The sequence below is a fragment of the Myotis lucifugus genome, unplaced genomic scaffold (assembly GCF_000147115.1).
Source record: "Myotis lucifugus unplaced genomic scaffold, Myoluc2.0 scaffold_1, whole genome shotgun sequence".
Classification (NCBI taxonomy): Eukaryota; Metazoa; Chordata; class Mammalia; order Chiroptera; family Vespertilionidae; genus Myotis; species Myotis lucifugus.
In genome coordinates this window covers 6,345,152-6,358,905 of record NW_005871049.1, presented here as the reverse complement: position 1 = coordinate 6,358,905, position 13,754 = coordinate 6,345,152, and positions in this window count along the sequence as shown.

The following is a 13,754-nucleotide window of genomic DNA, read 5'->3' as shown; positions in this document are numbered from 1 at the left end:
CCCCACCCGTGCACGAATTAGTGCACTGGGCCTCTAGTAACATATAACTGCTTGATAAAAGAAAAAAAAAAGACATGTACTTTGACTATAAATATGTCTGCGGAGCTTGGGCATTAAAGGATGGAAGAATAATTTTGTATGAAATGATACTACGTCAGGCTAAAGACCAACTTGAGTAATTGATTCTAAACAAGGAACACTAATTAGCAACTTCAGCATTAGAAACTGGTTTGTAAAAGATAAGAAGAGCATGAGACTTTTTGAAAACCCTGGTTCTGTCTTGAAGGAAGAATCCACTCTCTAAGGTGTGCCTTTGTTGAGAACTGTAAAATGTGTGGACACATATGAAATATAAGCACTTAAATTCTTACTAACATACACTAATGAACAAAGGAAAAGTTTTCAAAAAGATGCCTAGCACAATGAAATATCCAGGGGTCATGGGAATGATCTACATCTTGGCTTTTTAATTGGTTTCATGTGTAGAGTCATTTGTTGAAATTCAAACTGCTCATTTAAGAGCTGTATGTTTTACTCCACGTAAGGTATGCAGTAGAAATTGTACAAAATTGGGCATCAGCAGACCTGCTCTGTCACTAATTTGTTCAGTAAGTCACTGAGCCACAGTTTCTTCATCTGAAAAACAAGGGGATTGTGTTCAATGATCTCTAAATTACCCACCAGCTTTAAGATTCTAGTTAAAAAAAAGTTTTAGGTGGTAGTGAACTAGTGGAAATTAATAACCTGACTTAGGACTTTGACAATTTTAACTTATACAGTTTCAACTGCATTCAGTAATATACAAACACATTATCATTAGAAAAAGAAATTCAAATTATATAGATAAGGCAAAGGTTCTTTTTGGCCCCCTTCCCATAATATTAGAGAGGAACTGTCCTGCTAAGTTGCAGTTTGTTCTAGGCATCTGTTTGCTGGGGAGGCAGTAAAGTTTCAACTAAAGCATGAAGACTGTGGAGTAATGCCTCCCAGACCCACAGCCCAGCAGCTCCACTAGCCAGTATAGAACCTTGTTGAAGCCACCCAAGACCCCAGTGGTTCAGTTTCTTCATCTCAAATGGCCACAACATGGCAATCATTCATGAGCTTGCTATGAGAACTAGATACGATATATACATAAAACACTTAGAACAGAGCCTGGCACCTAGAAGCATCAGCTATTACTGATAAACTATTGACTATTTCATAATAAAATATCTACATTTACTTCTTCCAATACAGTTGAAGAATAAGTAATTTAAACACTCTAACTCAAAGTCTCTCAAAACACTACAATAAATCAAAGGCACTCAGGAAAATATGTCTTTTGGAATATTTAATCATTAATCTTGAGCCAAAAGAGTTCTTGAATCTCATCCCGTACACCTCATAGATGAGAGAAATCAGGCCCATCAAAGTTCTGTTGCCAACATTTCGGATTTTCATTTAATATGGGAAGTATAAATGTGTGGGGAAGGGGTGGAAAATAAAATTCAAGAGAGACATGTCCAGCCTTGTCTCTATAGGTCTGTCCCATCACCAAGCAGTCACAGTACCTAAGGACACAAGGACAGCAGGAAGCAGACATGTCACACCACACAGCTTGATGAATGACTAGGGTTTCATATGCGAGGATACCATATGCTTGCTCTGTTATTCATTCTGCATTTACTCTGTCAAACATTTTCATTTCCTAATGCAGAATCCTTTAATGAAGAAAAAAAAGCCTGTCTGGTTGGATTTGGATTTGTTTATTATTTTGGTGACACAGACTAAACTTTCAACTGACACGAGGCAGAATAAAGTACTACATTTTCTTCCAATCAATTTTTCACCTTTACACAGTGATAAGAGCCTGTGCCAAAGGTTCTTGATTCTGTCTACATGTAAGGGCTGTAACTGACACCCACTTAGTCTACAAGTCATCAGCCTTAAATAATGAAAATGTGAGGACCCTGACTGGGTTTGTGCAATTCCTGGCTCTGCAGGGGATGGACGCTCCCTCTACTGGGGTGGACCCTGCACTCACAGGTGATCCATTTGCTTCCATGACAACCCACCTTACAGAGAGTGCACTCATGTAATGCCCTTCTAGAGATCAAAGAGACAAAGGGAGTGGGGAGAAAGGTCTGGATTTGCCCTTTAACCAGACTCAAGCCTATTTCCCTAGCCTTCTTGGCTGAACACCATATCAACACGTTTCCAAGAGCAACAGCTGACCTCGGGTATCAGAGTGAACTATGACCCTTGTGGTGTGATTTAAAGATCCCTTTGCCCCAAATTTCCCCTCTCCTTTAAAACTACCTGGTACTCTTTAGCTTAACAAACACTGTCTTAAAATGTAAATGTCCTTGGGATAATTTGTTAATGAAGTAAGTCACCAATCAGTAGTTGACACAATGGCATGAGTTCATTTCATCTATTACCTTCTTTCTACCAGCTGGCTGAAATGACCAAATCTGGAAGATAAGAGTTACTGGATTATGATTTATTGTTATTATTCTATTTTATCTTTGACACAAGAAAAAACGTAAAAGGGAGCATGGGACACTGCCTTGGAAGGGGGCAGTGGAAAGTAGACAGTGTGGCTGCAGGAGGACAGCAGGAGGGCCCTGGTCCCCAGTGTGAGAGGGACCCAGCCTACTTCAGGGAATACTACTCCAGATCTGGGCAATGACCCAGAGTTGCATAAACTCTGCTTAACTTTCAAATTAATACCACTGGGATTAATGAGGGAGCAATTTTTCAGTGCATAAACAATTAAAAATAACCCAATAAGGCCGTCTGGCATGGCTCAGTGGTTGCATGTCCACCTATGAACGATGAGGTCACAGTTCGATTCCTTGTCAGGGCACATTCCCAGGTTGCAGGCTCAATCCTCAGTGAGGGGCCTGCAGGAGGCAGCCAATCAATAATTCTCTCTCATCATTGATGTTTTTATCTCTCTCTCCCTCTCCCTTCCTCTCTGAAATCAATAAAAAATATATTTTTAAAAATAACCCAATAACCACATAAAAAAAGCATAAGGAAAAATTATAAACACACACACACACACACACACACACACACACACACACACACACTGATGTCCATAATTATAATTTCAGTAAGGAACAGAATTCCAAAACTGCAAGTGACACAGAGAAAATAACACCATCTATTTATTTCTCCCTCTTCACAGAGACAAATTAAAGGCTGTGGTAGTTTTCTGTATGATGGCTTTGGGTGGGGAAGATCCCCCTGCCCTGTGCTATATGTCATTGAGCCATGGCCATAGCCACTTGGAGTGAGAGGACAGGACCCACAGCTGTCGGTCTCTTGAGGATGGAATTGGTGGTCAACTCTCTTATAAAGTGGACTAAACAAATGTGTGACCCAGCAGCTATAAATTGGCTTCAAATAAACTACTGTTTGCCAAATTTGCATAGATTATAAAAATTACCAGGGTATCTGTTTAAACAAAGCTGTCCCTCGGAATTCAAATTCAATAGGTCTGGGAAAAGACCAGGAAATTATGTTTTTCACCAGCACTTCAGATAATTTTTGTAATCAGGCAAGTTTTATAAACACCAAGATAAGAAATCTGCAATTTCAGAAAGAAAACTAGGAAGAGGGAGAGGCCAGAGGGAGTTGTTTCTCTCCCCACTGAGTTTCAGAATGTACATTGCTATCCCTTTTGGAGGATAAGGTAGATTATTACTTCAGGCCCATCCATTGCCTATCTTGAACTTTCCATGACATCAACAGAACACAGTAAGTCAAGATAAGGAGGGAATTATTTAGCTCTTCTGTGTAAAGGCCTATTAATACCCACAGACTCACTACATACAATGAAAACCTACTGTCACACGTCTATTCTCCCACGTGCTGTAGCCACCCCCCCCCCACACACACACACAAATCTCAACATTATAATGATCAGCCATCGTTCTGAGATAATAGACTAAAGCTGGTTACTGCAGCAAGTCAAATTGTGGATGCTACTAAGAGCTAGTGTCAAGTACAATTGTCAAATGGAATACAACTTTTCACAAGAATTCCTCCACCACAGAAGTGTCTTGGGAACCCCATCGGCAGATGCCAAAGTACATAGCCTAGGTCCGGAAGAAAACACAGGAAGATAAAAATAGTAATTATCTGGAATGGTAGAATTATAAGTACAGTTTTTCTATACTTATTTTCTTTACTGTTATTTTAATACTAGAGGCCCGCTGCACGAAATTTGTGCACTGGGGGGGGGGGGGATGTCCCTCAGCCCAGCTTGCACCCTCTCCAATCTGGGGACCCTTTGGGGGATGTCCAACTGCTGGCAGTCAGACATCCCTCTCACAATCCGGGACTGCTAGCTCCCAACCACTCACCTGCTGGCCTGCCTGATTGCCCCTAACCACTTCTGCCTGCCAGCCTGATCGACACCTAATTGCTCCCCTGCCAGCCCGACTGCCCCCAACTGTCCTCCCCTGCCGGCCATCTTGTGACCACGTGAGGGCGGCCATTTTGTGTGAGGGCGGCCATTTTGTGTGAGGGCGTGGCGGTCAAATTGCATATTACCTCTTTATTATATAGGATGGATTTTATAACTAAAAATTAACAATTGCTGATGCATTACTTACTATTTACCCATCATTATCTTGTCAAAAAGCAAATTAAAATATCCCTTAATAACAGTTGAGTCAGTTTACTAATTACTTCTGTTAATAAAGATATCATATTCCATCAACATATTTCTTTGTCATAAACTTCATTTTCAGACAGAAATAATACAGGCATTAAGAGTCATATCCCAGTATCAGAACAAGTACTTTATACAGTAGAAAACAGAATTAAATGTTCATTAAAATAGCACTGGACATTCTGAAAAACATAAACTATACAACAGAAGTCTCTGAAGCAGAGGGAAGGGAGAGGTTAAAGTCGAGGAGGTGAGGATGAAAGAGAGAGGAGTGGACAGGACCTGCAGCACAGGAATACACTGCGCACAGGTGGCCAGGGTCTTTGCCGCCATCTTTGCTGCCTGGGGCCGGGTACCTGGGCCTCCAGAAGGTGCACTTTGCTTAGTTCTAGGCACCTTTTCCCAGGAGAGCAGGGCTCTTGGTCACAGATTTACGGGCCTCATGATCCTTTCACACTTCGATAAAAGTGGAATGGCGAGAGTTATGGCCAAGGGGATCCCAGGCTCCAGAAAGGAGAGTCTGGGGGACCTGTGAATGAGTAGGAACAACTAGTATCAGAGTGAGAGGCTGGAGACCAGCCCTGTGACAAAGGGGAGAATCATGGTCAGGAGCTATAAATGGCAGAGATAGGAAAAGATACAGACTCCAAACAAGAAACCGTGAAGACTTGCAGCCCGGCTGCTCACAGATAGACAACAGACACTGTTGCCTGAGGGTCCTCGATAAGGCTGCTCTCCAGGCAGGTGTGGCTGAGCTCACGCTGTCCTGTCTGGCATGCTCATGAGGACTTTCCTGTTCTATCACAGCTGACTAAAGGACCTTTGCCTCCGGAGCATTTGTTTATGGACTTGTGACCGTGCAAGACAAAGACAGGTGGTTGAGTCCAGGCCAATAGGAAAAACTGAACTTACACACCTTTCCCAATGTTTAAAAATATGATGGTTGAAATTTGTATTAAAGTGTAAGGTGGTTTATTTTGGTTTTTTTTACTTGACTTTCCAAGAAAGGGCAAGAATCTTAGATGACAACTTTTCTGTCTGTCTCAGAAGAACTGTTTTGCCAAGTAGAAATGGCCCCCCAAAAAAAACTGTTTACAGTTCTCACTTGACTATTCCTATTATAGAAAAATAGTGAAAATGGTTATGAGGACTTTATTTTTTTAACATATTTTTATTGATTTCAGAGAGGAAGGGAGAGGGGAGAGATAGAAACATCAATGATGAGAGAGAATCATTGATCGGCTGCCTCCTGCACATCCCCTACTGGGGATCAAGCCAGCAACCCGGGCATGTGCCTCCGACCGGAATTGAGCCCACGACCCCTCAGTCCAAAGGCCGATGCTCTATCCACTGAGCCAAACCAGCTAGGGCTAGGACTTTAAATAAAACTTTCATTACATGCAAAGGAAGCGGTTCAATCTATACACTAAACTCTTGAATAGTTTCTGAATTAAGTCATGTAAAGTAAAGGAAGCATCCAAGATAAAGCTGAAACACACCCTTCCCAATGGTGATCTGCCATCCCCAGTAAAAAACTGTCATAAAGCCAGCCCTGAGCAAAGCAAGGTCCTGGCAAAAGGCACCTTCTCCATTTCCTCCTTCAAATACCCACAGCAGGGCTGTACTGAGCATTCTGCACTGCAGTGCTTCCTTGCTCACTAAGTAGCTCCCATTTCTGTCTTTCTCTCTGTGTCTCTCTTTTCCTTTTGCCCCTCTGCATGACTTTTGTTTTAAGCTAGACTCGGGAGGATATTTGAAGAATCCTAAATTCTAGCTTTCCCGATGATGTATGTTGTCTATCACCCAAGTTTATCATGTGTCAGAAAGGCACTGCTTTGCCAGATATTCAGCAATCTATGTAAATGAGGGTGCTCAATCCAGTTCCTGACAACTGACATCCAGGTCACAGATCACCTGTACTGAGGACAGCTCTGGGCTCAGAGTATCCCCATGAGGCTTAGTGTGTGGCAAGACAAGCCAGAACAGAGAGACCCCAAACCTGTGAATAGAAAGAGGTCAGAAGCAAAAGTGGTGACGGAGAAGGGTCTCAAAACAAGCAACTGGTTTGGGGGATTCACAGGAGGCAAAAGGAAGAGCTGGGAGGGGAAAAGCTGGGGCTTGGTCACAGGACATGGGAAGACCAATCACCTGTCATTGAAATGAGCCATATTACATCCTCTCAAGAATTTGTGGTGATTTGAATGAACAAATACACATACATACTTAAAATAATATATGGGATAAAAACTCTAATTTAGAAATAAGATCAGATATCTAGTTTCACGTTTACCCCCTTGCAAGTTGTGTGACCTTAGGCCAGGGGTGGGCAAACTTTTTGACTCGAGGGCCACAATGGGTTCTTAAACTGGACCGGAGGGCCGGAACAAAAGTATGGATGGAGTGTTTGTGTGAACTAATATAAATTCAAAGTAAACATCATTACATAAAAGGGTACGGTCTTTTTTTTTTTTTTTAGTTTTATTCATTTCAAACGGGCCGGATCCGGCCCGCGGGCCGTAGTTTGCCCACGGCTGCCTTAGGCAAATCACTCAGTGTATTTCGGCAGCTCTAAATGAAGACAATACCTGTCATACCTGTTGCACAAGATTGTAAGGACCTGATGAAAGGACACGTGTGGAAGCAGCTCATGAAGACTTGACTAAGTGCTCTAGAACTGTGACACAGACTGCTCCTCTGTTGTACGCCTAAGAGAAGCTCTTTCGCTATGGAGGGAGGTGGGGAAGCACCTGGGCTCAGAAACTATCAGAATCTATGCAGCTTTTAAAAGCCCCCTCCTGCCAGATTCTAATGTCCTGTTGCCTCACCCACACCCACAAACACATTGAGAATCATGCCTCTAGTCTGACAGCATTTTCAATTATTCCACTGTCAACAAGATATTTGATCACTGTATTGTAAGTTGAAACTGGAGGCCTAGAGACCTCACGGCCCACAGATGTATTCTCTTTGGCCTACAGTGTGGCCTACACAGGGCACCCCCCTCAAATTACATATGTCCTCTTCATTTTTTGACACTTAAAATTCAGTAAATGTCCATAAAAATTTAGTTTTCTACCTTCTCTTAAAAAATTCAAAGATCTAGCAACACTGAGTTCAAATTACCACAAGGCAACAATCACTACAGGGAGCATCAGAATCACAGGGAGAGACTATTAAAACAGGCTGCAGAACCCTAGCCCTCCAGAGTTTCTGATTCAGTAAGTCTGGGATGGGCTGAAAATCTGCATTTTTAACAAGTTTTCAGGTGATTCTGATGCTGCTGGTCCATGCTCCTGTTAAATAGAGATGCACACTATCGTTTGTCATACTCTCCCCCACCTCCACCTCCTACTGTCAGTGACACAGTCTCTCTTGTCCTTTATCTTAGTTACTATGTTGTTTTTCTTACACATGCAAAGCTATTAAATGTGCCTGGTATCCTAGACATCTGAGTTAGCCACCTCTGCTACTTGAGGGGAAGAACTGTGCCTTCCTTCTTCACCCCCTTTTCCCTCTCCTCCACCTCCATCTCACTCCATCTCTCTTGTATATAAACACTCACCATCCCACACAGTATCTTATACTTAGCATCCAAATATGTTAGCTGACTTGAATCCCTACATAAAGTCTGAACCCATCAAGGCCTGAGCTTGAAGGACAGCAAGACTTTTAAGCTAGGAGCTGCTGGGTTAATCCTCCTTCCCCTTGTCTCTTGGATCCAGATTAAGAGCAGGTCTATGCCGCCTTAAATATCAAGTGGGAGGCAAAGAAGAAGGCAGATCATTACACAGGGTCAGATATAAATTCTCCTGCGACCCCTTCTTCTATTTAGCTTCTCAGCCCCAGTACTTACCATCTAGGAATACTAACAAATGAGCAATCAACAAACTACCTTCACTAACTGGTTTTGTGATCACCAGTTTGAGGGCAGGGCACAGGCCTGGTTAATTCTAGGTCCCTTCTAACTTGCTTTTCGATGAGCCCATTAATGAAGGCTTGGAACAAATTCTGTACACATTTTGAAATCCACCCAAATGCAGGCCAGACTCTTTTCTCTAGTGTCCACCCTCACCCACGCATGCTCTGTCTTAGAGCCTTGGAGCTGAGCCATGGTTTGTGTAAAGTAAACTCAAATTTAATTTCCACTGAGAGTTTAAGTGTTTCTCTTCTCAATAATGAAACATGGGCAGCTCATTCCAGAGACTCTGTAAAGGATTCTAGTCTTTAAAGCCAAAAAAGTTTATCCTTCTTTGATGGACTGACAGCAAATCAAAAGAGTTTGTTTTGCCAAAAGGAGTACCAAGGTAATTTGTGAAGGCCTGACTTCATCAAATTACATATTCTTGAAAGGTGACCAAAAAGGAAAAAACTTCTAAATTAACTGTTAAGAGACCAACCTGCACTGTCAAAAAGTGGCCTCAGAGCAGTATGACTATCACTTCAGTTTTATGGAAAAGGGCCCTGAGGTTTACAACAACCTCATCTGGATTATACAGCTTCAAAGACAGAGTCAAATCCACTTCCAAACCCACAACCTCCCCATTACCAATTTATCTTCACCACCCACAGTTCTTGTACCAAGTGCATATCTTCCCTCTAAACTGCCTTTAAAAAATCGTAAGCACCCAGAGGCTGAAGATGACCCAAAACTCAAAACATAAAATAGAAACCCTCATGGTGATTGCTTCTTAAAACTAGGAGAGAAAAACTGAAAATTAGCACATAGCAAATAAAGCAAAGACATGCAAACCCCTTCTATAAGTGACAAATGACACCCAGGCCAAAATGGCTTTGCTTGAATGTAATAGCAAATCCCAAGAGAAAGCAATCCTTAGGAGAGTGGGAAGAAGCAGCAAATGTAAAAGAGCTTTAGGCGCCCTGACTGGTTTGGCTCAGTGGATAGAGTGTGGGCCTGCAGACTGAAAGGTCCCAGGTTCGATTCCAGTCAAAGGCATGTACCTTGGTTGTGGGCACATCCCCAGTGAGGTGTGTGCAGGAGGCGCTGATCGATGTTTCTCTCATTGATGTTTCTAACTCTCTATCCCTCTCCCTTAATCTCTGTAAAAAATCAATAAAATGTTTTTTTTAAAAAAAGAGCTTTAGGCAAAAGTTATCAAAGCCCATCAAGCACTCTCCAAGGGGAGTGGTGGCTAGCTGTCCAATCCTTAATGAAGAGAGCTGCCTATCAATTTCAGGAAGCCCAAAAGCCATGAAGGGAAAGACCAACAGATTTACCACATAAAAATTAAGCATTTCTATAAAGAAAAGGATGCCTTTAAAAAAGCAAAAGGTGAATGAATACACATGTCAGAAAAAGGGTTAACATTACTACTTCTATAAACATCCCTCCCCCAAAATGATCAAATGCGAGGCTGCGACGGCCCCTGCGAGGCTGTGACGGCCCCTGTGAGGCTGCGTGAGGCTGCGACGGCCCCTGCGAGGCTCCGACAGCCCCTGCGACTCTGACGGCCCCTGGGAAGCCGGCGAACCGCGCGAGCTGCCCACACGGCTTCATCGACGACCCGCGAACCAGCTCGCAGCCCCATGCACAACTATCACCCGAAGGGCGAGAGGGGCGAGAGCAGCTGTAGTGTTGCTTTCTCCTCACTTTTGGTAGCGAAATCTTCATTTTAAACATAAGAGGATACATTATTTTAAAAAGCTGTTACGTGGCTCCGTACCTTTCTGAGTAGAGCGTGAACAAGTCGTGAGAGACCTTTCCAAGCACAGGGACACGTTGCGGATGGAAATAGCTACATTTTCCATGTGTATGACCTTCGACCCGGCGACAAAAAGTGTACACCTATGGATGAGGACAGTGGGGGGGTAAGGACAGAGGGTGAGGTGGGAACTGGGTGGAGGGGAGCTATGGGGGGGGGAGAACAACTGTAATAATCTGAACAATAAAGATTTATTTTTTTTAAAAAAAATAATGCTACATACACCTTGGAACATAATCTGGCCATGTATAATAAAATAAGCATGCCCTCTGATCTTCAACCCCACTTGGGAGAATTTCATGTTGAGGCATTTTAAGTAGTGGGAAAAACAAAAAACAAAAAACAACAATAAAAAAAAACTCAACATTTATCGATACAATGATTGTATAAATTCTAGATAACCAAATAAATATGGTGCAGTTATTTAAAAGAACAAAAATAACATTATTTGGGAGATATTAAAAGGCAGTGGCTAGCACTGTAGACTTGAGAGCCACACTGCCCAAGTTCAAACTGCTGCTTCACAGTCATTAGCTGTGTGACCCTTGGAAAGTTTATCACATCTCAGTTCCTTGTCCACCCAATGGGACTAAGAGTACCTACCTCATATGGTAGCTGTGGAGTAAATGAGATAAAGCATGGTGCCTGACATCTACCAGGTACTGGAATGATGTCCATGATATTGTTTTTTGGAAGTGGTGGTAAGAATGGTGAGAACTGTACACATTGTGCAGCACAGATCTATTTTAGTTAAAAGTATATATATATTTTAAAGCACACTGTGTATGTATGTGTGTGGTGATGAGTGGAAAGGAGGAAGTTTTAACTTTTTCTTTGTACATCTCTGTGTTCTTAGGCTTACTGCAAAGAACATGTATTACTTTTGTAAGAATAATCCAATAATTTTTTTGGAAGTGGAGTGGGTGAGGGTACTAGGGGGATACAAAATATATTTTTAAAATGTCTGTGAGGAAGTAGAATGAAAATTCAAAGAGAAAAAAGAATAATATAAAATTTCTGTAAAAATGGATGATGGTAAGTTTTCATTTCTCTGGGATTTAATTTCATGAAATGCATTTTTAAGTGGCATAACCCTTTTTATTTTAAAATATTCATATTTATATTACAACAGAAGTTATATCTTTTGCAACTAAACTTAGGACAAAAAAATTTCACATGCCGACTTAGAAATTATTTTAGAAAGGTATGTCAGCAGAAATGTATAAAGACCATTGTCTTAACCCTTTCAGCTTACCCACTGAGATATGGTTATCCCCTATGGGTAAGAAGTCAGCAGCCAATTGGGGTAGTCCTGCTCCCATCTTCATAAGGAATACTTCTCTAATACTGATTTCATCTTTTGAGGGATCTCCTGGGGCCCCTGATAAAATAGGTTTTGTTCCCAGAATGCCCTGAATGGGTCAGAATAGTACACCAATTAACTCAGCTCTAATGCTATTTGAAACCCAAGGCAATATATAATTCACAACCTGTCCTATTGCCATCTCAAATTATATCCCACTACCGTATTCAATATAATCAGAAGTTCTAAAAGAAGATCAAATGATAACATAAAAATACTCTAAAAATTAAGAGCCAAAAAGATTGCCTCAATTTGATTATGAATCCCTCCCAACATGAATTAGCCAGAGAGAAATGAAAAATTCAGAGATTAAATTATCTTGTTCTAAATTAGAGCACAAAGTAATCAGTACCAACTTTTGTGTTAAAGTCCACAATTATTAATGTCCAACATTGAACTCTCTTGCTCTTGTGAATTAAAGTTCAAATAAGAGGTTTTGTCACTCCCTGGCAGTGAACTTAGCTCCTAAACTGAAGCTTCCCTTCCCCCAGAGGATCTATCTTTTAAGCTTATTCCAGGCCTCCCTTGGCATGGGCAGGCCCCTGTGAAACTTGTGGTATGAAGCAGCAGAGCCAAAAGCACGCTTTCTGTGTGTGGTGCTGGCTCCCATGAGAAAGGGTATAAGAAGAAAGTGGATTGCACGTGCCAAACTTACACATCAGGAAACTTGCTAGTAGCACTGGAATAAAGTATCAGTGTTATGTGAGTGGCACCTCCTCCATGCTTCAAGAAACATATGATGTGGGAAAGAAGTGTTTTCCCCTAAAGTTGGGAAATATAACAGAATTACAAGAAACAGTCTCTCTTATTTGAGAAATATTTATTGAGCTCAAATTTCTGAACTAGATTTGCTGGGAGATTCCTAAGTGAATCAGAGCTGGATGCTGCCTAACCACCAACCACTAACATTTATAACATATCCATATATGTGAATGTGACATATTTTATTTTTTTTGTTATAGCAGTGCTTTACTTCTGGTACCACTTGTGTATTAGTATAGATTAGGCTTTGTTTCTACCAAACACCTCAGTGACTTAGAATAGCAAAGATGTATTTCTCATTCATACTGCCATATATGTTAGCCAAGGGCTCTTTTCTACTTTGTCCTGACTCTACGACCCTATCTGATGGGAACAGCCGCTATTTGAGACATTGCTGTTACTGTAGATTAAACATGGCCACAAATTCTGTCATTTTTCTCCCCAATTCTCATCAAGAGGTGGTGTTTATATCCCCTTCTCCTGAAACTGAGCTGGCCCTGTGACTGCTTTAACCAACAGAATGTATTATTTCCCTGCCCAAGACCTACAAACAACCTGGAAGCTTTTGCTCTTGCATTTTTGAGGGTCCTTAGCCACCATGTAAGAAACCAGGCTGCTCTGCTGGAGAAGCCAATGTGAAGTGAGGCCCTGGAATAACACTGGGAAGGAGAAAGACTTGGCCATTCTAGCATCCCAGTTCTCTAGCCCTGACAATACTTGGCTGGAACCACATGAGAGACCCCAAGCAAAATTAGGCAACTGTCCATGAACCATTCAACTTGGGTTTTTATTTATTTATTTATTTATTTTTTTTTTAATATTTTTTATTGATTTTTTTACAGAGAAGAAGCGAGAGGGACAGACAGCCAGAAACATCGATGAGAGAGAAACATCGATCAGCTGCCTCCTAACACTGGGAAGGAGAAAGACTTGGCCATTCTAGCATCCCAGTTCTCTACCGACCAGAATCGAACCCGGGACCCCTGAGTCCGCAGGCCGACGCTCTATCCACTGAGCCAAACCGGGTAGGGCTCAACTTGGGTTTTTTAAACCATCTGAGATAATAAAATAGTTACTGGTGGGGTTTTTTATTATTATTAATCCTCACTGAGGACATTTTCCCCATTGATTTTCAGAGTGGAAGAAAGGGAGAGAAATATAGAGAAAGAAACATCGATGTGAGAGAGCTGGCCCTGTGACTGCTTTAACCAACAGAATGTGTTATTTCCCTGCCCAAGAC